At 40.4% G+C, this 27505-nt stretch overlaps 1 protein-coding gene across 3 annotated transcripts in view; it reads left to right on the top strand.

The window, feature by feature from the left end:
- Window positions 1-27505, top strand: part of LOC106081216 (uncharacterized protein DDB_G0271670) — an 833764-nt gene that overhangs the window by 75249 nt on the left and 731010 nt on the right. For 2 of the 3 annotated variants that reach the window (XM_013243028.2, XM_059364483.1), the window contains exon 2: window positions 16986-17022. The exons of the other annotated variant lie outside the window; for it this stretch is intronic. The gene's annotated coding sequence lies outside the window, so the exon portion shown is untranslated. The remainder of the gene's footprint in view (window positions 1-16985; window positions 17023-27505) is intronic. 3 annotated transcript variants of the gene reach the window in all.

Genomic DNA, 27505 nt, shown 5'->3' with positions numbered 1-27505 from the left:
CATAATTTTTTAGTGTTTACAACCTCCACTTTGTGACCATCTGTCATTTGTTGCCCTTCGGGCCTGATCTTGAAAACTTAGTTCACATGTCGCTATAGGCATATTCAGTGATTCCCTTGAATGTATAAAGTAGCTGCTGGTCTCACAAGCTTATCTGCTCTACATTTCCCTAGGATATATTTATAGTCCGGTAATCACCGGTACAACCTCCACTTTGTGACCATCTGTCATTTGTTGCCCTTCGGGCCTGATCTTAAAAAACTTCACATGTCGCTATAGGCATACTCAGAGATTCCCTGGAATGTGCAAAGTAACTGCTGGTCTCACAAGTTTATCTGCTCTACATTTCCCTAGGATATCTTTGCGGCCCGGTACCCAGACCAGGTCAATTTTAAACTTTTTACCCATCTTGTTGAGAGCTCTGTGATCGAAAGCGATGTTCTTAAATTCAGAAATATGTTCCTCATACATTTCGTATAGTTATGCCAATCGTCGTTATGACATGATACCTTATTCGCTTCACCACTTCTTTAATTGTAAGGACCTCCGCTTGATACACACCACAGTGGTCAGGTAACCTTCTCGAAATAACCGGTCTAAGTTCTTCAGAGGACCTTTAGCAGTTACCGTAGCAATTTGTCTAGCAACAGTGTCCAGAGGCATTAGGTGTAGCATTAAATTCAATGTATCAGATGGCATAGTCCTCAGTGCGGCCTTGATGCAAGAATAAGCTATTCATTGGATCCGACTTAGTATTGAATAGTAGGTAGACTTCTGAAGTGCCGTCCACCAGACCTTATAGACATATAGCATTATAGGTCTGGTATCTGTAGTATATACCCAGCGCATAACACGTGGTTTCAACCCCCCAACTTTTGCCAATGGGTCTCTTGCAGGTGTATAGGTTAAGAGTTGCCTTTCTTGCCCTTTTCAAAATGTTGGATTTGAAGTTGAATTTCCTGTCCAGGAAAAACACCCAGGTGTTTTGCAGTGGTCGCAGCAATTTGTCTAGCAATAATGTTCACAGGCATTAGGTGTAGCATTAAATTCAGTGCATAAAAATGGCGTAATGCATAATGCGGCTGTAATGCATAAACAAGCCATCCTTTAGATCCGGTTGAGCATTGAACAGTATGAGGACTTTTGAAGCGGCGTCCACCAGACCACAACACCATATAGCATTATTAGTCTGGCAACTGAAGTACATACCCAGTGGTTTAAACCCCTAACTTTTACCAATAAGTCTCTTGCAGGTGTATAGGGCAAGAGTTGCCTTTCTGGGCTTTTCAAAAATGTTGGATTAAAAGTTAAATTTCCTGTCCAGCAAAACACCCAGCTACTTTGTGCTTTTACCTTCCCAAGGAAACGAGAGCCACTATAGGCAACTTGTATCTCTTGCTGAAAAGAGCTACTTTTGTCTTGCACGGGTTTACGTGCAATACCACTTTCGGTAGCCCACTTCGCTGGAGTTTCCTGAAGTGTATCTCAAAGAATGCTGAGAAACTTTCCCCTAACCGCAATAGCCAGGTCATCTGCATACGCTTTTTACACCTTTTTCTTCTATAGGCTGTAATATATTTTTAATGGTTATGTTCCAAAGTACAGTACACCTCCTGAAGTTGTTCCTCTACTGAACCATCTTTTTAGATCTACAGATCCCAAGTCTTCCGCAATGTATCTTTTAGTAAGTAAGTTATTAATATATTTTCTTACGGTGGTGTTGATGTCTAGAAACTCCAGCTCCTTTATGATTGCCGTCGGTTTGACTTAATTGAAAGCACCTTCAATGTCAAAAAATGCTACCACTCTACCATATATTCCTTGACATCGAGAGAACCCTTTATGTAGACGACTAGTTCGTGAAGATCTGTTTCAGTGGGTTTGCCCTCACTTTATGCACGCTGTTGCTGAGGCAGTCGAACTTCAGGATTCTTTGCCCTAAGATATGCTTCTATCAGCTTCTCTAGAATTCTCAAGATAAAGGATGACCGATTAATAGGACGAAAATCTTTCGCCTTAGTATGGTAAGGTTTTACTGTTTTTGGAATGAAAATGTCCTGTGTGTCTCTCCAAACCACAGGCATATACGACATGCTGATAGAAGCAGAGCTTATCTCACCAGACCAAGGATCCACTCTCTCGGACACGGATTGTAATTCAACCGTTTATACACCATCCGAGCCTGGCGACTAAAAGGAGTCGAAACTTTCTATCGCCCAAAGTATTTTCGACTTAGACTCAATATCCCCAATAACCTTAGACGAATGCATATCAATGACAACCTCTTCTGGCGCCACTTTGTTCATTATAACGTTTCCGAGAAATTTGCGTCAACGAGTAGTTTTAGTATTTTCCCACTAGAAATCGTCTATACATTCTCAGACTTCGGAATATATTCCACCGTTATAGGTCTCGGGGATAGAATTTTTTCGTAACCTAGAGACTTTAGATGTATCCTGTACGGAGCTGTAGAATTTCACTCAGCAGTTGTTGTGAGCCTTTCTTAGCCCAAAAGGATTTTCGTATTAGATTCAATATCCCCAATAAACTTAGACAAATGCATATCAATGACAACCTCTTCTAACGCCACGTTGTCCGTTATAGAGTTTCCCGGAACATTTGCAATAGTGTTTTCCCACTAGACATTGTCTATACATTCTCGGACTTCTGAATATATCCCACCGTTGTAGGTCTCGAGGATAGGATTTTCCGTAGCCTAGAGACTTCAGATGTATCCTCTACGGAGCTGCAGAATTTCACCCAGCAGTTGTTGTGAGCCTTTCTCAGCTCGCCCTTGTATTTTCTTAGCTCAGCCTTATAGACGTTCCAATCTTGCGATGCCCTTGTGGCTTTCGCTCTGTTGAAAAGTTTTCTGCAGCCATTTTCTGCAGGTAGCTGCTTGCCCCTTGGTTTGGCTCTAGGACAAGCTGATACCAGGGAGTTATTCAGCACCTTCTTGATCCCCTTGACCATTATGTCTATGTCCTCCGCAGTTCCCACTTTCTTTTTGGGTCTAAAGGGGGTAGTTGTCTTTCTTCTCTTTAGTCGAGGGACCACTTCTGCTGTATTTTCTCCAAGGCTGAAACTAATACAATGATGATCAGGGAATCTGTGGTCATCCAAGTCATATATCCTTCCGCTGTTATTCTCATCTACAAATGTAACACCTTGTAACATATCAACATATTCTTTCCAACCCTAAAAAATATTTAGATATACTTTCTTGTACCTGGCAGCAATTTGTCTGTTGCTCTAATGATTTTTTTTTCATTGGACTTAGCAGCATTTTTCTACCTAAGGCAAAACCTAAAATAAAATTGTTGAGGTTCCAAGTTTAACGTCCGAACACGACCAAGCTGCTTAACTTATAGAGCAGGTTGGTGAGTATTTTTGCCGTAATTGGTCCAGATGCTCCTTTCTCTTTAGTAGGAGAGACACAAGGGCATAGTTATTGGACTGGTAAACGAATTATCGTTTACGAAGCACGTTTGCCATTAAAGAGGTTTTGGTTTTACAACAAAAGAAATGTCCTTTAACCGTAGGTGAAACTGCTGAAGGGTTTACAATAACAAAGTTAGTTACATTCGATAATACTACGTTTATGGCCAACGTTTGATATGTTGAAGCGAAACGTTACATAGTTGCAATAAAATCAAAACTTCGTAACAAAAGTATGTTGTTTCTCGTAAAAATGTGTCAAACGTTTTATTTGTTTGCGTGTGGTCTCCAAGAAGATAAGGCCTACAGCTTCCCTATTTTTGAATTTTTCTTTTCGTTGTATAGAAATGCAAAGATTTCGTTTGCTTATCATTCTTATTTTCATTTCGATACTAAACATTTACATATTTACGATTCTCGTTATTCCGTTTCTTATAACCTTTTGGCTCTGGCGTTAAGTTTGTATTGCCCGCATTTCAGTGTCTAGTCTGTAGTGAATTTCAAAGTGTATTCCTTGGGTACTTCATTTCACAAAAAAAGGGTGGGGAAATATTTTTGGTTTTCTTCGGTTGTTTTGTCCTGTTTTTGGGGCAAAAGAAAAAAAAACACAAATTTTTTCCGACAACCCACAACCCCTGCGGCTAGGAAATAACCTTTTTTTGGTAGCCGCACTTTGGTAGATGGTGCTTGAATGTTGTTTTTGCATTAAAAGACAAATATTTTTGCAAAGTGTCGGCGTTTGTGTCTCCAAGGAAGTAGTGCGTGTAAAGGATTGTCTCTTCCAGCGAAGGCGTGCGTGTGACTTTAAAAGGTTTTTTGGTTGATTTTGTATTTTTTTTTCTATGCTTTTAGGCAGTGTCGTCTCTAGTGCCAACAGTCCTACTCAAAAAGTGTTTCATTTTTATTTATAGACTTTTAAGTCTGTTTTGTGAGTGTTTGTAAAAGTATTCTTGCTCTTATAAGAAGAAGAAAAAAAGGGCAAAATAAGATGCCTGTGCATGTGTTAATTGCAATTTACGCAGTCTAGGATGGAGAGCGTAATGGTGAGTCGGCTCCAGTAGCAGCTGTGGACATAGGGCCTAATTTACCAGGCCTTTCACTTTGCGCATCATTACAAATATTCAATAATTTTTGAATTTAGTGAGACTTCTAGAGTTGCTAACAATTGAAAATAAGAACAACTTTTTTCCTATTGCCAAATGTGAGTTTTTGTTTTGAATGATTGTCCATTTGTTTTAGAACAGGCAAAGAAGTGGCAATGTTTGCTTAAAAGGTGAACATTCCACTAAGGAACAGAGGCAAACTTCTCACATATCAATGAGTGAAGTCCGATTCAAGTTTAAGCTCAATGATAGGGGGCCTCCTTTTTATAGCCGAGTCTGAACGGCGTGCCGCAGTGCGATACCTCTTTGGAGAGAAGTTTTACATGGCATAGTACCTCACAAATGTTGCCAGCATTAGGAGGGGAAAAACACCGCTGAGAAATTTTTTCTGATGGTCTCGCCAGGATTCGAACCCAGACGTTCAGCGTCATAGGCGTACATGCTAACCTCTGCGCTACGATGGCCTCCATCAAAGGTTAGTAGTTCAAAGGTTATTGAAATGTAAAGAATTATAAATTTTTATCAATTTTCCCTATTTAAGGTTCAGAAAACATTCCTGATATTTGTCCTAAAATCACAGATTTTTGTCTTATGAGCGTTTATTGTTGCCCTATAATGGTTGTTGTGCAGAAGTTTAAAATTCTAACCAGACCTAAAATTGTGGTCTTTCTGCATTATCCATTTTTTGCCCTTTACCATAGACTCTACCCATAGGCCAACCTTAAAAGGCCTTTCTATCCCCATGGTGTCGCTGCTGGATCCACTACGTGTGTGTGTGTGTGTTGCATTTAGATGGCCTAAGTGTTTTACCAGTAAGTGAATGTGTACAAAGAGGTGTAAGGGTATGTGTGTTTAGCAGTCCTTTTTTTAACAAGGCGACACTTATGAAGAAAGACCTCTTTGCTATTTGTTTGTGTTCTATCGTTTGTAATGTTTCCTTGTTCTGCAATAAAAACGCTTCAAAAAGAGGGACAACAATAACAACATGGTGCAAACATACATTTATACCAATATTCTAAAAAATATATCTACATTACCTGTGAACTTCAATGGCAAAGATGTGGGAAGGCCTTTTTGGAAGGCGCTTAATTCGGGAAAATTTTAATGAAATTTGTATGTTTAGGTAAAATTTTAAGAAAACGTAGAGTTTTCCTTAGAAAAAAATTTCATAAAAGTTTGTCTTTATAGAAAATTAGCCAAACAGGGCCTGCTACGCTGCGCCTTCTTTCGCTCTCTAATATCCTTTTAGGGAGGGAACACTACGCCCTGAATGTGGATATTGAATTCGTGCCACTGTAGCCTATCTTTGTCTATGACGCTGAACGCCTGCGTTTGAACCCTGGCGCAAACTTTGGACAATACTTAAAGCGGTGGTTATCCCCTCTGAATGCTAACGGCATTTGTGGGGTACAGTGCCATGCATGGTCATGTAAAAAATTCTCCCCAAAGAGGTGTCGCACTGCTATGAAAAAGGTCCCTTATCATTGAGTTTAAACTTGAATCGGAAAGCACTCATAGATGTGTGAGAAGTTTGCCCCTGCTCGGATCGTGACCAAACCTTTACTCTACCTCCAAATGCCTTTCTATTGAGTCCTATATTACCGTATTGGTAAAAATTTTCGGTTTAGGGGGTATTTCGGGCTTGGGGTGGCTCCCCAGGCACTTGGCTCTCAAAGTAAATATAAGCTTCGTGCTCTACTTTCAAATACATTTTATATGAGCCCCATATTGGCATGAACGGTAAATAAGTTCTGTTTAAGGATTAGAGCCCAGGGTCGTTGTCCCGAAAATGAGTATAAATTTCCACCCCAAAATAGCTGTTATTACCGTGGTTGGTAAATACGTTCGATTAGTCAGGTATTTTAGGGTGGGGTGGCTCCTCAATCACATAGCTCTTCAATTGAATATCAAATTCGTTTTTTTCTCTCAAGCTCTTTTTGTTTGAGCTCTATATTGTGCTGATCGGGTGTCGGGTGCCTCGGGGACCGCCCAAAACCCGCTAAATGGATATATAGACCAATATCCATTTAGCGGGTTTTGTGCAAACAAATCGCATTGCCAATCTCCGAGATCTGGTGTTTTTGAAAATTAGGGTAATGAGAAGTGTTTTTAAGGGGAGGGATGGCACCTCAGACATTTCGACTCAAATATGGACAACAAATTCGTGCTGCACTCCTAAATCGCTTTAATTTGAGCCCCATATTGCCATGGTCGGAAAATATGAACCGTTTGGAGGGAGTTTTTTGGGCTGGGCGGCCACCGGGACTTAGCCCTGAAAATAGATATCAAATTCGTTTTTTACTCCCAAATACCGTAAATTTGATAGCCGAAATTGAAGTTAAGTTTATTGGGTGCTTTAGGTCGTACTTCCAAACACTTGGCTCCAAATTGGATATCAAATTCGTTTTCTACTCCCAAATTCCTTTCATTTGAGACCCATATTGTCATAATGAGTGAATTAACCTATTTGACGTATTTGAAGGAGGAAAAGCGCCACCTAAACTTGAAAGCAAATTTAAATGTCGTTTTCGCTATCTACTCCCAAATACCTTTCATTTATGGCCCATATAGCCATGGTCTGCTAATATGTCCATTTGGGGTCGGGAGACCTCCCATTACTTGGACCTAATTTGTTATGCCACTTTTGTAATCTACAGCCGAATACTTTTCATTTGAGTCCCATATTGACATGAACATCGAATATTTCTGTTTAAAGGAATTTTGGTGTTGGGGGCCCGCTGGGTGCTGGACCCAAATCTTAATACGATATTCGTTTTCTAGTTTCCTATACCTTTCATTTAATAGGTAAATCCCAAAATCGGTTGGACCGTTTTTGATTCTACGAAACAAACAAACCGAGTCCCATGTAGTAATGATAGGTTCATATGCCCATTTGTTCCGTTTTTGGGGGTTGGTGAGAACCCCTATACTTTGATCTGATTTTCTACGACAGATTCGTAATCTACTCTACTTGGCCTCAAAATTTGATATCAAATTCGTTTTCTATTATCCAATGCCATAGTAGGCACAAATGGCCGGTTTGAAAGGAGGAGTTTAAGAGGATAGACACTGAAAAAATATCAGCATCGTGCTAGAACACGATTTTGTTTGAGCCCCATAATGTCACGCATTTTGAAGGTGGCTATCAAGATATTCAGGGAAACAGGTCTCGTTCAGATCCATACCAATTAATTTTTTTTGTTTCGGTTTTCTACATTCAAAATAATATTTCAAAGCTTCCACTTGGTATACCACATTTTTAAAGATCCGCAGGTCCTCCTTTGTCTATCCCAATTTGAAGGTAAAAACTGTACTCTCAATGACCTTTTATTGCTGTCCAATTCTATCCTGATCGGCCTTCATTTACTATTTTTTAATTACTTTTTTGGGGTAGGATAAGAGGCCGAAGCTATGACCTAAAAGACAAATTGTTTGAGTCCTTTATTGTCGCAACAGACATGTCCTGCTGCTGCAGGACGGCTGGACATTACCCAGATTCTTGAATCTTTATATCAATATCGTATCTTTATATCCATGACATGGACATTTCTTTTTATTCACATATTATCCCGCTCGAACTACACGTCCTATTGAAGGGTATTTAGTGGGTGGCCCGGTCCCAGTCTCTACCCCAAATATGTATACAAGATTTGTAATCAACTTCCAAATACCACCCTTCTCAAGCTCCTGTAGGTGAGCAAGCTCGTTCCGGCCCAAAGGACTGATTGACCTGGAAACAGGTTGGTCATTGGTTATATAAAGGCGCCAATAACTCGCCTTATGATATCAAGCACCATAGGCACTCAGTGTTTGTGCAAGAGCCAGTGCCGCCCTGCCTCTCACTGAGACTCTCCGCTTGATACCGCTGATCGTTCCCGATGGCCGTTGCAGCTACTCCGTATGCAGCATTCCACTATCAGGAACCTGTGGAGTCGCACGGTAGCTCGCAGCTAAGCTTCTAAATTTTTTTTATCAGATTTCTACTCAACTTTTAAATACCTTTTATTTGATACCTATATTGCCCAAAGCGGTGAAAGAGTCCTGTTAAGCGGTGTTTCCGGGGGTGGGTACCCCCCCCCCAACACTTTCTGCGACATTTTTATGCCAAGTCGTTCTCCACTCTTAAATACCCATATTGTCCCAATCGGTAAACATGTCCCTGCGGGTGGATTTTCAGGGGTGGGGAGGCCCCTCAGACACAGAAAATTAAATTTTTAGTCAGATTTGTGCACTACTTTTAAATACCTTTCATTTGATACCCATATGGCCTAAAGCGGTGGAAGAGTTCTGTTAGGGGGGTTTTTGGGGGTGGAGGACCACCCCGAACAATTTGGTTCCTTTGATACCCATATTGTCCCAATCGGTAAACATGTCGTTGCGGGGGGTTTTGGGGGGTTTTGGGGGGTTTTGGGGGGTTTTGGGGGGTGGGGAGGCCCCTCAGACACCAAGGAATACATTTTTATGTCAGATTTATACTCTACTTTTAAATACCTTTTATTTGATACCCATATTGCCCAAAGCGGTGAAAGAGTCCTGATGGGGGTTTTTAGGTCTGGGGGACCCCCCTAACACTGGACGAAATTTGTATACCAAGTTCGTATTCTACTCTTAAATAACTTTCATTTGATACCCATATTGTAAACATGACCGTTGGGATGGGGCGTCCCCACAGGTTATTCGACCCCTGATAGAAATTTTGTCTTTAGAGAAAATTTCATAGAAATTTTGTCTTTAGAGAAAATTTCATAGAAATTTTGTCTTTAGAGAAAATTTCATAGAAATTTTGTCTTTAGAGAAAATTTCATAGAAATTTTGTCTTTAGAGAAAATTTCATAGAAATTTTGTCTTTAGAGAAAATTTCATAGAAATTTTTTCTTTAGAGAAAATTTCATAGAAATTTTGTCTTTAGAGAAAATTTCATAGAAATTTTGTCTTTAGAGAAAATTTCATAGAAATTTTGTCTTTAGAGAAAATTTCATAGAAATTTTGTCTTTAGAGAAAATTTCATAGAAATTTTGTCTTTAGAGAAAATTTCATAGAAATTTTGTCTTAAGAGAAAATTTCATAGAAATTTTGTCTTTAGAGAAAATTTCATAGAAATTTTGTCTTTAGAGAAAATTTCATAGAAATTTTGTCTTTAGAGAAAATTTCATAGAAATTTTGTCTTTAGAGAAAATTTCATAGAAATTTTGTCTTTAGAGAAAATTTCATAGAAATTTTGTCTTTAGAGAAAATTTCATAGAAATTTTGTCTTTAGAGAAAATTTCATAGAAATTTTGTCTTTAGAGAAAATTTCATAGAAATTTTGTCTTTAGAGAAAATTTCATAGAAATTTTGTCTTTAGAGAAAATTTCATAGAAATTTTGTCTTTAGAGAAAATTTCATAGAAATTTTGTCTTTAGAGAAATTGGTATAAAATGTTTGGGTCAAATAACCCTAAATAATATGAACTGTGTATACCAATTTTACCCTATGTGTTCGGGCGGTCCCTCACCCCCCAAAAACCCCCAACTTTCACCGCTTTGAAAGTTATTTAAAAGCAGAGTACAAATCTGACATAAAAAAGTATTCCTTGGTATCTGAGGGGCCTCCCCACCAGCAGGGCATATTAACCAATTGGGACAATATGGATATCAGATGAAAGGCATTTAAATGTGTAGTAAGAATCTGATATAAAGAATTTGGTGCAATGTGTCTACGGGGCCTCCCAAACCTTAAAAACCGCCAAAACGGGCATGAATGTTCAACGTCGCAAAATGGGTGTTGAAAGTTCTTTGGGAGTTAACTACGAATCTGGCATACACATTTGGCAGCGCCTGGGACCGGCCCACTAGATACCCTTCAATAGGACGTGTGGTTCGATCGGTATAATATGGGAATTAAAAGAAAGGTCTATGACATCAGAGTTCGAATCTTTGGTGATATAAGGATCCAAGTGTCTGGGTCACTTCTGCCGTTCAGCAGGACATTTAGATCGAGACAATAAAGGACTCAAATGGTGTTTTGGGTCTTAGAGTCGAGGGAACCGACCCTATCCTCCCAATATAAACAACACTAAACTATTTTTTTTTAATTTCAAAAAGAATTAATAGGATATCTTTATCCATACCACGCTTCGGGTAGGTTTCACTACCAATACCGTATGGTATCGCATTACGTACTTTTGGCATTAGTGTACCCAAGATCACTCTCAAATATTTTACCTTGTCGTATATCGAAATCGTTCAGTTGAGGAAATGTGGTTCCTCCAATTTGCCCTTCCCCGTCATTCTCGTGAATAGGCAGATCTCAGTCTTCTCTGGAATTACACCTAAGTCTTAGGCCACTCGTCTTTGTGATGGTAACGCATAGCAATGACAATGAAATGCCCGTTATGCTTATATGTCTAACATGATACCCACAATTTATCCAACAGCTTGTGATTTACCAAGTTTCCAAGGATCCGGCTTAAATGTCATTGAAACTTCAGAAAATAATTATTGAAATGTAAAAGGGGGAAACACATTCGTAAGGCCTTGCCACTGTCTTCAATGCATTTATCTCGTTGTTGTTTTTTTTTATAATTCCAAGCAAGTAACGCAACATAATGTGTTGTATCTATTTAAGCCCCATCAAGTGTGCAAAATGGATGTGACACAAATTTCCTGAAAGTACATGCTCTGCAGTTGTTGTGTTTTACAACTTATTTCAACATCTTTACCATTCTCACATAAATACTTGCACTCGTACTTACTTGTTCTTTGTTTTTGCATTATTAAAATGTTCTTATAATACTACTTCGAAATGCTACGTATTTTATGGTGCATGCAAAGAGTTCAAACATTGAAAGAGTTTTGCCGATTCGGAATTGACGACAGGACTTTAAAAAGCTTCTTTGAACTTGAAGTGTTTACTTTAAATTTGATTTTCATTTCAAAATTCCGTACAAATTAGACATTGCAGAATGCATTTCCAAGTCACTCACTATCAAACAAGGTTCCAGGTTTGATCTTTTCATAAAGTCCGTACTATTTACTCACATGTTATCATATTGTATGCAAAACATAGTCGTAGCCTTCACACCTCCAATTTGGCCGATGAGTTAGTCAAACCAAATGACGAAACGCGCCTTCTAGTGGTTAGTATGTGTAGTGATCTCTTGCTTTCCTTTTCCATTGCAAAAGAACAAAAAAATAAATCACCGATCATTGAGCTCGTCTCGAAAGAGAAACAAACGAAAACTGGCAAAAAAAACTTGAAAGTGAAAATTCGGCAGAGCCCGGCCGGGATTCGAACCTGGGTACACGAAGCAACAGCGAGAGCCATTGCCGTTGTCTAGAGTTCGAAGCAATCAATAAAACTTCCAAAAGATGCACAGAATCATGTGTATGCCATGCGAGTTGTGTAATTGTGCAGACAAAAAATCTTCCATTACACAAATACATGCATTGGGAAAGTAACAGCTAGCAGAGAGGGTCGTCGGGTGTGGGTAATGTGGTATTTATATCATAGAGGCGTTTTCGCAATAAATACTATATAAACACATTATACTAACGTACGGCCCTTGAAGCCTTCGCACCTTATACGGCCGATGGGTTATTCTAACCAAATGACGAAACGCGTCCCCTAGTGGTTGATGAGTGTGGTGATCTCTGGCTTTCCTTTTCCATTGCAACACCCTCCCCCTTACCCTAATTTTCAGAAACGACAGATCTCGTGTACTTTTTACAATTTGGTACCCAATTTTAGAATGAGGTACCTGGGGAGACTTCCCCTCCCCCAAACCCTACCAAATATATATATAAAGACCATTCATGACAAAATGGGATTCAAATGAAAGCTATTTGCGAATAAAAAACGTATATGATATTCAATTGTCGGATCAAGTATTTGTTCCGACAATTGGGTACCACCCCAAAACACCCCTAATTCGGACATATTTACCGACCAAATGGGACTTAAATGAAAGATATTTGTGAGTAGAACACGAATCCGATATCCAAATGTGGAACCAAGTTTCTGGGGGTCCACCCCTTCCCCAAAACAACCCCAAACAGGACTTACTTACTGACCAGGGCAATATGGGGTATAAAAGTATTTAAGTGTAAGATACGAATCTGATTTCCAAATGTGGGACCAATTGTTTGAGACTGAGCCAATTTTCTTGAAATTTTCACAGATGGTACATAATGAACCCGTGGTACTAAATTTTTTGATATCTGAAGGGGGGCGGACCCTCCCCCTTACCCTAATTTTTAGAAACGACAGATATCGTGTTCTTTTTTTATAGTAACCTAAAAACAAAAATTTGGTATCCAAATTTTGGGATGGGGTACCTAGTGGGCTCCCCCTCCCCCAAAACCTACCAAATATATATAGACCAATCACGACAATATGGGACTCAAATGAAAGGTATTTAGGATTAGAAAACGTGCCTGATATTTAGTTGTCGGGCCAAGTATTTAGGGGACCACCCTAACCTCCAAAACACCCCTTAATCGGACATATCTACCGATACACATATTTGCAAGTAGAATACGAATCTGAAATCTAAATGTGGAACCAAGTTTCTGGGGGTCCACCCTTCCCCAAAACACCCCCAAACAGGACTTATTTGCTGATCAGGGCAATATGGGGCTTAAATATATGGTATTTAAGTGTAAAATAAAAATCTGATATCCAAATGTGGGACTAAGTGTTTGGGAGGCCACCCCTCCCCAAAAATATCCCCAAAGAACACAAATTTACCACCATAGCAATATGGGGCTCAAATGAAAGGTTTTTAGGAGTAAAGCACGAAATTTATATCAATATTCAGAAAAATGTGTCTATGGGGTCACCTCACTCCTATATAGGAAGTATTTGCTGACCATTGCAATAAGGCGCTCAACTATATGTTTTCAAGACCAAGTTACTGAGTGGCCGCCCCATCTCCCAAAACACCCCCCAAACCGGTCATGTTTGACGACTATGAAAATATGGGGCTCAAATGAAAGGCATTTGGAAGTGGACCACGAATTTGATATCAACATTTGGAACCAACTGTCTAGGGGACGTCCCACCACCATAACAACCCCCAATTAGGACGTATTTGCTCACCAAGACAATTTGGTTCTTCAAGACAGTGGAGCTCGATATTGAAAGTTTTTTGGGCCCATACCCCAAACCGGACATATTTGCAGACTTTTGCCATGAGGAACATATTTGAGGCCAATTTTAAGACCAATGGCAATATGGGGTTCAAATAAATGCTATATAGATATATGAGAATAGAGCACGATGCTGATTTATTTTCAGGGTGAAGTGTTTTGGGGGACCACCCCACCCCCCAAATCACTGCTAAATCGGGCATATTTACTGACCATGTCAATGTGGGGCCCAAATGAAATATATTGGGGACTAGAGAACGAAATTGATACCCATTTTCGGGACAAATTTTCTGGGGGTCTACCCCTTTCCCAAAATACCCCAAATAATGCAATTATTTACAGACCATCGCAAAATGGGGCTGGAGCAAAGGTATTGGGAGTAGAATACAAATCTGATATCCAAATGTAGGACCATGTATTTGGGATTCCACCGTGTATTTGGGGATCCGTCGTCTTGGGAAGGTGCGGTGGTCTGGAGATGGGGCCGTGGTCTTGGGAAGGGGCGGTGGTCTTGGGAAAGAGCGGTGGTCTTGGGAGGGGCTTTGGTAAAAATTTACCGACCATGCCACTATGTGTCTCAAATGAAAGGTATTTGAGATTAGAAAACGAATTTTATAACCAATTTGGGACACAAGTATTTGGGAGACGCTTTATCCCATAAACTCCCCTTAAACCAAAGGTAATATGGGGTTAAACCCCATAAATGGTATTTGAGAGAAGAGCACGGCGCTGATAATTTTGTCAGGGCCAAGTATCTGGGGCACCACCTCACTTCCGAAAACACGCCTAAATCGGACACTATGAGAATATCGGGCTCAAATAGAGTTTTTTAAGAATGGAGTACATCTAACATCCAAACTTAAATGACGTTAAACCCTCCGAGCGAATTCGTAGTCCAATAGAGATCATATGAGATTCAGATATATGCACTAGACGCAAAGAAGGCGCAGCGGAGCGGGCCCGGTTCAGCTAGTATGCTATTTAACTAAGTACACACAACACTTGCGACAAATCCCATTTTGTCCTTGCCACCTAAGGCAGTAAGAAGGTACAACAAGTAAAAGCGTGCTAAGTTCCGCTGGGCCGAATCTTATATACCCTCCACCATAGATCGCATTTTTCGAGTTCTTTTCTCGATATCTCTTTTTAGGCAAACAAAGGATAAAAGAAAAGAATTGCTATATTATTGGTGCTATATCAAGTTATGGTCCGTTTCGGACCATAATTGAATTGAATGTTGTAGACCATAAAAAGTAAAAGTCATTGTGCAAAAATTTCAGCCAATTAGAGTAAGAATTGCGACTATTAGGGGCTCAAGAAGTAAAATAGAGAGATCGGTTTTTATGGGAGCTGTATAAGGCTATATACCGATTAGGACCATATTTTACACGCAAGTTGAAGGCCATAGGAGAAGCCGTTGTACAAAATTTCAGCCAAATCGGATAATAATTACGCCCTCTGGAGGCTCAAAGTCAAGTTCCCAGATCGGTTTAAATTGCAACTATATAAGATTATTGATCGATTTGAATCATATTTGACACAGTTCTTAGAAGTCATAACAAAACACCTCATGCAAAATTTCAGCCAAATCGGATAAGAATTGCGCCATCTAGTGGCTCAAGAAATCAAGATTTAAGATCCGTTTATATGGCAGCTATATCAGGTTATGAACCGATTTAAAGCATACTAAGCACAGTTGTTGGATATCATAACAAAACACGTCGTGCAAAATTTTAGCCAAATCGGATGAGAATTGCGCGCTCCATTGGCTCAAGAAGTCAAGATCCAAGATCGGTTTATATGACAGCTATACCAGATTATGAACCGATTTGAATCATACTAAGCACAGTTGTTGAAAGTACCAAGATACCAAAACACTACGTGCAAAATTTCAGTTAAATCGGACGAGAATTGCGCCCTCTAGAGGCTCAGGAAGTCAAGTCCCCAGATCGGTTTATATGACAGCTATATCAGGTTATAGACCGATTTGATCCATTCTTAATACAGTTGTTGGAAGTCATAACAAAACACGTCATGCAATTTTTCAGCCAAATCGGATAAAAATTGTGCCCTCTAGTGGCAAAAAAAGTCAACATCCAAGATTGGTTTATATGGCAGCTATATCAAAACCTGGACCTATATAGCCCGATTACAATTCCAACCGACCTATACTAATAAGAAGTATTTGTGCAAAATTTCAAGCGGCTAACTTAACGCCTTCGAAAGTTAGCGATCTTTCGACAGACAGACAGATGGACGGACGGACAGACGGATGGACGGACGGTAATGGCTAGATCGACTTAAAATGACATGGCGATCCAGAATATATGGGGGTCTTAGACGAATATTTCGCGAAGTTACAAACAGAATAACGAAATTAGTATACCTCCATCCTATGGTGGAGGGTATAAAAAATGTTATATAAACTGTATGGTGTCCCAAAGTCAACTTTACCTAACTTTGTTCTTAGGTTCTGTTGGGAAATATTCTATGTCCAACCTTTGCCAGACTCTTTAGACTAACTGTCTGACCGTTTGCTTGCATTTGTATTTGTTTTATTGCCATATTCCCTTTTCTTCTATTTCCTCTTTTGTTTGCAAATCCAGTGTTTGCATCTTAATTGTGCATTTGATAATTACTCAAATGTTTTGACGACTCGTTTCTTCTGTTATAGTAAGGCAAAAGTAGCAACATAACGTCAACGGAAAATCCAACAAAAGAGTTACTCACATGTTTGTCACTGTCTCCTTTTTCCTGGAATGCCTTCCGTTTCCTGTCATCTGCGTATCCTTTAACAAGGAACTTTTTTTTTCCACCTCCTCCACTTGGTCCTTTTAGGCATTAGAAGTCAACACCGGTGTAGATATACGTATTCCGTTATGATTTCCCATTCCAAGTCCATGCTTCAAACGCAGGTAAGTGATGACAAAAAAAACAAAACAGCCGCCATACCTTCCCACCCTCTTCGACAACATTTAACACATTAAGCGTTCAAGTTGTCGTTTTTGTTTTTCTCCTTTCACAACTCAAAATGGTGTAACGTTTCTCTGTCCTCTTATTATTATCCCTTCTGGCTAGGCATGAAGGGTAAAATTTGACGTTTCCTTAGACTTTAGATGTTGATGTGTAGAACCTTGCTTGGCGCATTGCAGTATCCTACTCCATGTTTACTCACTCACTCACCATCTCCCCTATGTTGTATGAAAGGCTTTCATAAAGTGTCAAATGCATTTTTTTTGTGTTATGGCTTTCATTTTCTTGTCTTTCTATTTGCGTTTGTTTTTAATAAAATGTTCATTTTTTTTATTTTTGTTAGCGTTTGCACAAGCCCTCTGACCTACAATCAAATAAAGGTAAGCTCTCTTCGACCCGTATTTTTGGGGGCTAAGTTGTACTTGAAAAATATAAAAACAACTTTAATGGGATTTTGAAAAGTTAGTGGACATTAGTAAGGGTTAGGGTTAACTGAATAAAATGTATCCTTAGGGTTTTTTTTCGGTAACAAAACAAGGCCACAAGTAAATAAATGTATGAAGATGACGAAAATCAACCTGCAATGTTCCAAAAAAAGAGTTTGGAAAGGGTTTTTGGAGTCTGCTCGCAAAGGGGGACACTTTGGTACATGTGCTCCCCACTGTTTTATGTTGTATAGCTAAATTTATTGTGTCAGGTTATTTGATTTAACAAATTTTACAGGCATTATTTTTCGTATCTTGGCGGTTTAAAATCCTAACAAGGTTCCTCTTGGGTTATTTTTGGCTTCTGGCTATAGGTTAGGTTAGGTTGAAAAGAGGGTGCAGACTCTTCATTTGCCCATGAAGATTCCACTAAGGAACAGGGGCAAACTTCTCACATATTAATGAGTGCAGTCCGGTTCAAGTTTAAGCTCAATGATAAGGGGTCTTCTTATTATAGCCGAGTCCGAACGGCGAGCCGCAGTGCCCTCTTTGGAGAGAAGTTTTACATGGCATAGTACCTCACAAATGTCGCCAGCATTAGGAGGGGGAAAACCACCGCTGAAAATTTTTTCTGATGGTCTCGCCAGGATTCGAACCCAGTCGTTCAGCGTCATAGGCGGACATGCTATCTTCTGCGCTACGGTGGCCTCCATTGAGACTTGTGTCTGAGCCGAAAATCCTTTGGGCGATTAGCCGTGCATCACCGTGCTACTTACAAAATCCTTAATTGTTTTCCCTGCCACACCCCCAAGTTGGTTCATGTTTCATATAGTGTTCCCACCTAAGAGCCGGTATCTGTTAGATGCAAAAGCCGGGCAATGACAAGGAAATGCTCCAACTTCTCATCATCTTCTCCACATGCCCTACACATGCTATCACTTGCGTACCGATTTTACATAAATGAGCTCGTAGTCCTATGTGTCCCGCCATGATACCAATACCTATACTGACCTCCTTTTTACTTTCTTTCAGTAATAACCTCGACTTCTCACGATCTGGATTCCCTCATAGGATTTTCACTATCCTGCAGACTGTTTCGCTGTTCCACAGGTACAGGACTCGGACTGCATCGACCCGAAAGGCTTAGTGTTAACCAATTTTATTAACGGCAGTTCTCTGGCCTCCACCGCCAAATCGTCTGCCCTTTCATTCCCGTTACTCCGTAATGGCCCGGCACCCAAACGATGCAGATTTTGCCATCCTCAGAGAAGGCGTTAATTTCCTCTTACACTGCAAGAGTGTTCGTGACCTTACCGTCCTGGTTGTTATTGCTCTTATGGCAATGTTACTGTCCGTCAAGATGTTCACACCGACGTCCTCACACATTCCGTGATCGTCCGGATCTCCGCCTGCGGGAGCGTATTATGGTCAGGCAGTCTAAAACAGATCTCAGTCTCTGGGTTCTCAATATAGACCAAAAGGCCCACTCTGTCCTCTAGCTTCGATCCATCCGTGTAACATGATCTTCCAGATGGCAATGCTAGGGTTCCGTCAATCCAAGAGTGTGCCGCTGGCAGCAGTCACAACACCTTACGCATTCTGTGATGGCCCGGTTCTCCGCCTGCGGGACAGTATTATGGCCAGGCAGTCTAAAACTGCTCTCAGTCCCTGGGTTCTCAATGGAGACCCCTAAGCCCACTCTGTCCTCTACCTTTGATCCATCCGTGTAACATGATCTTCCAGATGGCAATGCTAGGGTTCCGACAATCCAAGAGTGTGCCGCTGGCAGCAGTCACAACACATTACGCATTCCGTGATCGCCCGGATCTCCGCCTTCGGGAGCGTATTATGGTCAGGCAGTCTAAAACTGATCTCAGTTCCTGGGTTCTCAATGTAGACCCCAGGCCCACTCTGTCCTCTAGCTTTGATCCATCCATGTAACATGGTCTTCCAGATGGCAATACAAGGGTTCCTTCAAACCAAGAGAGTGCCGCACAACACAACACCTCACGCATTCCATGATCGCCCGGATCTCCGCCTGCGGGACCATATTATGGCCAGGCAGTTTAAAACTGATCTCAGTCCCTGTGTTCTCAATGTAGACCCCCCAGGCCAATCTCTCCTCTAGCTTTGATCCATCCATGTAACATGATCTTCCAGATGGCAATACTAGGGTTCCGTCAATCTAAGAGTGTGCCGCTGGCAGCAGTCACAACACCTTACGCATTCCGTGATCGCCCGGATCTCCGCCTGCGGGACCATATTATGGCCAGGCAGTCTAAAACTGATCTCAGTCCCTGGGTTCTCAATGTAGACCCCCAGGCCCACTCCTCCACTCTGTCCTCTAGCTTTGATCCATCCATGTAACATGATCTTCCAGATGGCAATACTAGGGTTCCTTCAATGTGAGTGAGTGTGCCATTGGCAGCAGTGTCTCTCACTCGACCTTAAGGTTCATCTCAGATATCCGATCGGAAACCTGTTCCCTTCCTTCCAGGATTCCTATCGTCCCCCCGACTATACCGCGATGGTATGAGCTGCTCCCATCCTTAATCCATTTTCCCATTTTCTTAAGTCGCATAGCCCAAGTGGCTGCCTCACACTTAATTTGTATGTCAATGGGTCGGATATTTACAATTGTCTCCAGTGCACTAGTGGACGCGGTCCTCATCGCTCCGTCTATGCCAAGACAACATGTTCTCTGAATCTGTTGTATGGTCCTAATGTTGCACTTTATCTCCATAGCAGTCCACCAAACTATTGAGGCTTTAGTAAGTATCGGTCTAATCACGATCCTGTAGAGCCAGTGGACTATCCTTGGATTCAGGCCCCATTTCGAGCCTACGGCCGGCCCATCTACATAGTGCTCAACATCTATGAACCTTCCCAGTACGCTCCTCCAGTTTCCTATCCAAGACCACACCTAAATATTTGACCTTGTCATATCGAAATCGTTTTGTTGAGGAAACGTGGTGGGTCAAATTGGCCCACCTTCGTCTTCCTCGTGAACAGGCACATTTCAGTCTTCTCTGGGTTAACATTAACATCTCTGGGTCTAGCCCAGTAAAATGCCATATACAAGACCTTTTCGGCCCTTCTGCATAGCTGGTTCGGATCCTTACCACTAAGAAGTATTGTAACATCGTTTGTATAACAGACGGTTCCAATCCCTCCTTAGTCAGAAATCCGTAATAGGTTATTTATGGTGCCCTCCTGTGGCGTGCCTTGAGTCACTTTCTTCCTTATATTTATCCCATGGGACACACAATGTATCCACCTGTTCCTTAGCATATGGTTTAGCCGGTCTCTAAGGACCGGGTACACCCGGTACTGGTCTAAGGATTCGATCAGTGTGTCGGTCCGCATATTGTTAAAAACCCCCTCGTTGTCAATGCATACTGCAGACCAACTTTTAAGCCTAAGGCCTTGAAATTTTGCATTGCGATTTCTATGCGATCTTAAATGACAGAATTTTTACTAGAAAAAAAAAGTAAAAGCGTGCAAAGTTGGGCCGGGCCGAATTTTATATATCCTCCACCATGGAGCGCATTCGTCGAGTTCTTTTTCCGGTATCTCTTCTTAGGAAAAAAAGTGATATAAGAAAAGATTTTCTCTGCTATTAGAGCGATATCAAGATATGGACCGGTTTAGACCACAATTAAATATTAAATTATTAAATAAATTATTAAATATGTTGGAGACCTGTGTAAAATATCAGCCAATTGGAATAAGAATTGCGTCCTTTGGGGGCTCAAGAAGTAAAATAGAGAGATCGATTTATATGGGAGCTGTATCGGGCTATAGACCGATTCAGACCATAATAAACGTTGTTTGTGGTCATGAGAGGATGCGTCGTACAAAATTTCAGGCAAATCGGATAATAATTGCAACTTCTAGAGGCTCAAGAAGTCAAGATAGCAGATCGGTTTATATGACAGCTATATCAGGTTATGAACCGATTTGAATCATACTTGGCACAGTTGTTGGATACCATAACAAAACACGTCGTGCAAAATTATTCTAATCGGACAAGAATTGCGCACTCTAGAGGCTCAAGAAGTCAAGACCCAAGATCAGCTATACCAGGTTATGGACCGATTTGAACCATACTTGGCACAGTAGTTAGAAGTGATACTAAAACACTATGTGCAAAATTTCAGTCAAATCGGATGAGAATTGCGCTCTCTAGAGGCTCAAGAAGTCTAGACCCAAGATCTTTTTATATGGCAGCTGTATCAAAACATGGACCGATATGGCCCATTTACAATACCAACCGACCTACACTAATAAAAAGTATTTGTGCAAAATTTCAAGAGGCTAGCTTTACTCCTTCGGAAGTTAGCGTGCTTTCGACAGACAGACGGACGGACGGACGGACATGGCTAGATCGACATAAAATTTCGCGATGATCAAGAATATATATACTTTATGGGGTCTCAGACGAATATTTCGAGTAGTTACAAACAGAATGACGAAATTAGTATACCCCCCATCCTATGGTGGAGGGTATAACTAGTAAAAATTCTGTCATTTGAGAACGCCTAGAAATCGCAATGCAAAGTTTCAGGGCCCTGGTCAGCGCTTCTTGTGGCAAGGCTTAGAAGTTGGTAAGCACGGGAAAATTGTTCGCGCTGCCCACATCTTCATTTGTGGTTCGATTTCCAAAATTCTAATTTCGCTGGATAGTGTTAAAGAAACCCTACAAAGAAAGTCCTCTTGAGGTCTGCAATGACTCTCCTGGTTTCATTGATATTCGATTTTTCATTTTTTTTTTTATGACATTTGTTTCTCGATTACATTTTTGGTGCATGATTTGGACTGGTGACAAACTTTACAATGGCTTGGCTGCAACCCATCGGTTCCTGCTGCCTTGTTATGCTTTAACGGGGTTGTTGCTACTGACTGTAAGGTTACCCTGTATATTTCTTTCTTAGTATCACTGAGTATCGAAAATATTCACAATGTGCTGATTTTGGTACTATTGTCTTGCCCAAAAAGTAATTACGGATTTTTTAAAAGAAAGTAAATGCATTTTTATTAAAACTTAGTATGAACTTTAATCAAATATACTTTTTTTACACTTTTTTCTAAAGCAAGCTAAAACTAACAGCTGATAACTGACAGAAGAAAGAATGCAATTACAGAGTCACAAGCTGTGAAAAATTTTGTCAACGCCGACTATATGAAAAATCCGCAATTACTTTTTGGGCAACCCAATATTATTCTAAGCTGAAAGTTTATCTAATGATTAGTTATTGCAGTACCTAATATCCGTTTTTCCATTAACTGCCTACTAATTATGCTACAGTAATGATATTTTGCCCCTTGTGACATTCGACACAGTTTGCAGTGACCATTTTTTTTCTCTTTTGCGTTACTACATAGTTTTTCCCTTCAAGTTTTCTAGTAACAATTATTCTTACCATTTTTTTTGCATTATGCCTTACTCATTGAGTTCGGCACTTCACTTTGTTCTTTTTCTGTTTTTCTACACAGCGACTTTTATGTTTCTGCTTTTAAGTTCTTTTGACTTGTTTTGCCCCTTAATGTGCGTTTCTTGGGCACTTTTCTTAACTCTCAAGAACACAGATAATTTAAAGTCAAATTATGTAATTTCCACTTGATATCTTTGAAATTTATGTACCATTTTCCGGCATAATTCCTTTTTTCTGTAGTTGTTTTTCGCTGACGCCACAATGGCTCTACGCTACACTTCACTATTTTCTGCTTGAAAGAGACGCCATTCATGTGCTACATTCAACTCCTTTTAGTGAGAGCCTAAGGAAAACAAGGATTTTTCAAGCTGAAAACAAGTGACCCAGAAAAGCGGCAAAAGTGTCGTAATTTGTTTAAAGTTTCTAGACCGAAAGCAACAAAAAGTTCTCCATGTAGAGCATGCAAAATTTTGACAGGAAACGGAAGCACAGAGTTTGTGAAAAATTGCGCCAGTAATTGGGCTAGAGTGGTGTAAGTTTGTTATTTCGACATGCATGCTTAAAGCATGGCCGGTGGATGTGAATTGGTCACAGTGGAAGAAACCAGGAAAAATTTGAAAATATTTAGGGAAAATTAAGTGTCCTGATTGTAACGGTTGGTCTAAGGATTGAACTGCAGGAAAGTCTTCAACAGGGCGAAAGCCACAAGAGCACCACACAATGGGGACGTCTATAAGACTGAGCTAAGAAACTATAAAGGCGAGCTGAGAAAGGCTCAGAACAAACACTATGTAGAATTTTGCAGCTCTATGGAGGATACATCTGTGGCCTCTAGGCTAAAGAAGATTCTGTCCTCGAGATCTATTACGGTGGGGTATATTCAGAAGTCAGAGAATGTATGGACTATTGTCCATATGTATGGACTATTGTCCAGGAAACACTGGAACTACTCGTTGATACGAATTTCACGGGAAATTTTCACACGGACTACGTGGCGGTAGTCACTGTCATGCATTCGTCGAAGGGTACTGGGGAAATTGTGTCCGAGCCAAAAATCCTTTGGACGATATTAAGTTTCGACTCCTTTAAGCAGCCGGTCCTTGATGATGTATCACCGGTTGAATTACAAGATGTGTCCTACAGACTGATTCCTTTGCTTAGGAAGATTTACCCTGCATGCCTCAGCAAGTCGAATGACGAAGGTAATTTTCATTCCGAAAGCAGGAAAACCTTAACACACGTAGGCAAAAGAATTCGTCCTACTTATTAGTCTGTCATCCTTTATACTGAAGACTCTTAGGAGGTTGATAGAAACATATCTTAGATCAATGATCCCGGGAGATCACCTGTCTCGGCAGCAGCATGCATATAGTATAGGCAAGACCACTGAAACAGCCCTACACTTCCTAGTCCGCTACATAGTGGGTTCTCTCGCTGTCAAGGAATATACAATGGTAGCATTTCTTGATATTTAAGGTGTTTTCAATAATGTAAAACAAACGTCAATCATGAAGGAGTTTCTAGGCATCGACTCTCCCGTAAGAATGTTTATTAACAACTGACTCACTAAAAGAAGCATTATGGTAGGCTTTGGATCTGTGGATTTCTTCACGACCTAGTCGGCTACATAGAGGGTTCTCTCGTTATCAAGGAATATACAATGAAGAAACAAATGCTACTTCTTGACATATGTAAAACATGGAATTGCATTTTCTAAGCATCAACTCTACCGAAAGAAAGTTTATTAATAACTTACTTACTACAAGATGCATTACGGCAAACTTAGAATCTGTGGATCTAAAAAGATGGGTCAGTAGAGAAACACTTCAAGAAGGTGTACTGAATCCTCTACTTTGGAATTTATGTTGCCAATACAATGTTGCCAATAAAATAATAGCTAAAAATCGCCAACAACAAATTTGTTCTTTCGGTCGCTGAGATTCAAACAAAATTGTTGCCAGTGGGTTAACAAATTTCATCGTAGTTTTTTCGACATAAGTTGTTGTTTTCTAACTCATTTAGTTCAATATCGTTCTTAGTAGCCGTTGTCCCGATTTCCCGCGAAGAAGAAAAGTGTTTTATGTGTTGCTCATTTACTTGAAGAGTGTCATTACCAAAAGTCAATTTTGCGGAAAATGCATTTTAAGATGTCAACTGCGCTATACGATCAAAGAAAAAAATGTAAAACATCTGTTAAACAAGTAAATGCGTATTAAGTTTGGCTGGGAGGAATGTTATATTCTCTTCGTTATAGAACGCGTTTGTCAAGTTCTTTGGACGGTTCCTCTTTATGGGTAGAAGCAAAAAAATCATCCCCTCATGATTTTGTTATATGCTTGGATGAGAATTGCACTCTCTAGCGCCTCAAGAAGTACATTCCGAAGATTGGCTTATATGGCAGTTATATCAGGTTTTCAACCGTTTGGACCATATCGGGTACATCTGGTGGAGGTCAAAAGAAAAGTCATCCCGCAAAATAGCAGCCAAATCGGATAAGAATTGCGTCCTCTAGGTCGGTTTATATGGGAGCTATATCAGGTTTTGGACTGATACGGACCATATTTGGTACATCTGTTGGCGATCAAAGAAAAAGTTATCGTGCAAAATTTTAGTCAAATCGGATAACAAATCGGTCGTCAAGTCATAGAAAAAATCGTTCAGCAAAATCAGGAGCCATATCAGGTTTTGAACATCTATTGGAGCACATAGGAAAAGTCGTTGTGAAAAATGTTTGCCAAATCGAATAAGAATTACGCCGTCTACGATCGGTATATATGGGAGCTGTATCAGATTTTAAACCGATTTCACTCCACTAAGTCGGTTCACGTCTGGTATTGTGTCCCCATCTAAGTGCCAGTGTATGCTAGCCGCGAATACTGGGCGATGACATAGGAAATGCTCCAACTCCTCATCATCTTCCCCACATGCCCTACACATGATATCACTTGCCGCATCTATTCTGCATAAGTGAGCTTGTAGTCCACTGCCTGATGTTCGTATATAAGGATCTAAGAAAGTCTGTAATGGTTCTATCGTCGGGTCCCTGTATTGAGTCTCCCATCTCTGCAATTTCTGATGTTCAAATATAAGAATTTTTGTCTATCCTAGTTTTCTAAATCTTGAGCAAATGGGCTTCTTGGGAGTAGATTGTGGTCTCATTGTCAGCCGCCTGTTCGTAAGACTGCATTGAGTTTCCAGTCACTGCACTGACTGATGTTTCAATATTAGGATCTTTGTCTGCCCTAGTCTTCTGAGTCTTGGGAAAGTCGTTCATGCTCCATGGTCGGCTCCCCATTCGTTAGGATGTGTTAAGTATCTCGTCCCTGCACTGACAGATTTTATACCCTCCACCATAAGATGGGGGGTATACTAATTTCGTCATTCTGATTGTAACTACTCGAAATATTCGTCTGAGACCCCATAAAGTATATATAGTCTTGATCGTCGTGAAATTTTATGTCGATCTAGCCATGTCCGTCCGTCTGTCTGTCTGTCGAAAGCACGCTAACTTCCGAAGGAGTAAAGCTAGCCGCTTGAAATTTTGCACAAATACTTCTTATTAGTGTAGGTCGGTTGGTATTGTAAATGGGCCATATCGGTCCATGTTTTGATATAGCTGCCATATAAACTGATCTGGGGTCTTGACTTCTTGAGCCTCTAGATTGCGCAATTCATATCCGATTGGGAGGAAATTTTGCACGACGTGTTTTGTTATGATATCCAACAACTGTGCCAAGTATGGTTCAAATTGGTTTATAACCTGATATAGCTGCCATATAAACCGATCTTGGGTCTTGACTTCCTGAGCCTGTAGAGTGCGCAATTCTTATCCGATTATAATGAAATTTCGCACGACGTGTTTTGTTACGATATCCAACAACTGTGCCAAGTATGGTTTAAATCGGTCCATAACATTATATAGCTGTCATGTAAACCGATCTTGGGTCTTGACTTCTTGATCCTCTAGAGGGCGCAATTCTTATCCAATTTGAATGAATTTTGGCACGTAGTATTTTGTTATGATATCCAACAACTATGCCAAATATGGTTCGAATCGGTTCATAACCTAATATAGCTGTCATATAAACAGATCTGGGGACTTGACTTCTTGAGCTTCTACAGGGCGCAATTTCTATCCGATTTGGCTGAAATTTCGCAAGGCGTTTTCTATTGTTACTTTCAACAACTATGTCAAATAAAGTACAAGTCGGTTCATAACCTGATATAGCTGCCATATAAACCGATCTGGGATCTTGACTTCTTGAGCTTCTAGAGGTCGCAATTATTATCCGATTTGCCTGAAATTTTGTACGACGGATTCTCTCATGACCATTAACATACGTGTTTATTATGGTCTGAATCGGTCTATAGGCCGATACAGCTCCCATATAAATCGATCTCTCTATTTTACTTCTTGAGCCCTCAAAGGGCGCAAATCTTATTCGAATTGGATGACATTTTACACAGGTCTCCAACATATAATTTAATTGTGGTCCAAACCGGACCATATCTTGATATCGCTCTAATAGCAGAGAAAATCTTTTCTTTTTCCTTCCTTTTTTTTTGCCTAAGAAGAGATGCTGGGAAAAGAACTCGACAAATGCGATCCATGGTGGAGGGTATATAAGATTCGGCCCGGCCGAACTTAGCACGCTTTTACTTGTTTTATATCTTTGCTTGGCCTGGTTTCCCACCATTGATAAAAAAGGTAATCAGTCGGTTGTCTCGTCGTGGACCCCCCTCTTTTCACGGAGACTTGATAAATGCCCAGGAGAGTTCATTTCTTCTTCTCCTCCCTATGGAAGATTTCCCATTTCTCCCTGATCAAACCTTGGTGGTGCTTGTTTAAGTTTTCCGTTACAGTGGAGGCCACTGTAGCGCTGAGGTTAGCATGTCCGCCTATGACGCTGAACGCCTGGGTTCGAATCCAGGCGAGACCATAAGAAAAAAACATTTTTCATCGGTAGTTTTCCCCTCCTAATGCTGGCAACATTTGTGAGTTA

Source organism: Stomoxys calcitrans, chromosome 3 (genome assembly GCF_963082655.1).
Source record: "Stomoxys calcitrans chromosome 3, idStoCalc2.1, whole genome shotgun sequence".
Classification (NCBI taxonomy): domain Eukaryota; kingdom Metazoa; phylum Arthropoda; class Insecta; order Diptera; family Muscidae; genus Stomoxys; species Stomoxys calcitrans.
The sequence above is the reverse complement of the archived record's forward strand: the minus strand, read 5'-3'. Positions and strand labels throughout refer to the sequence as shown.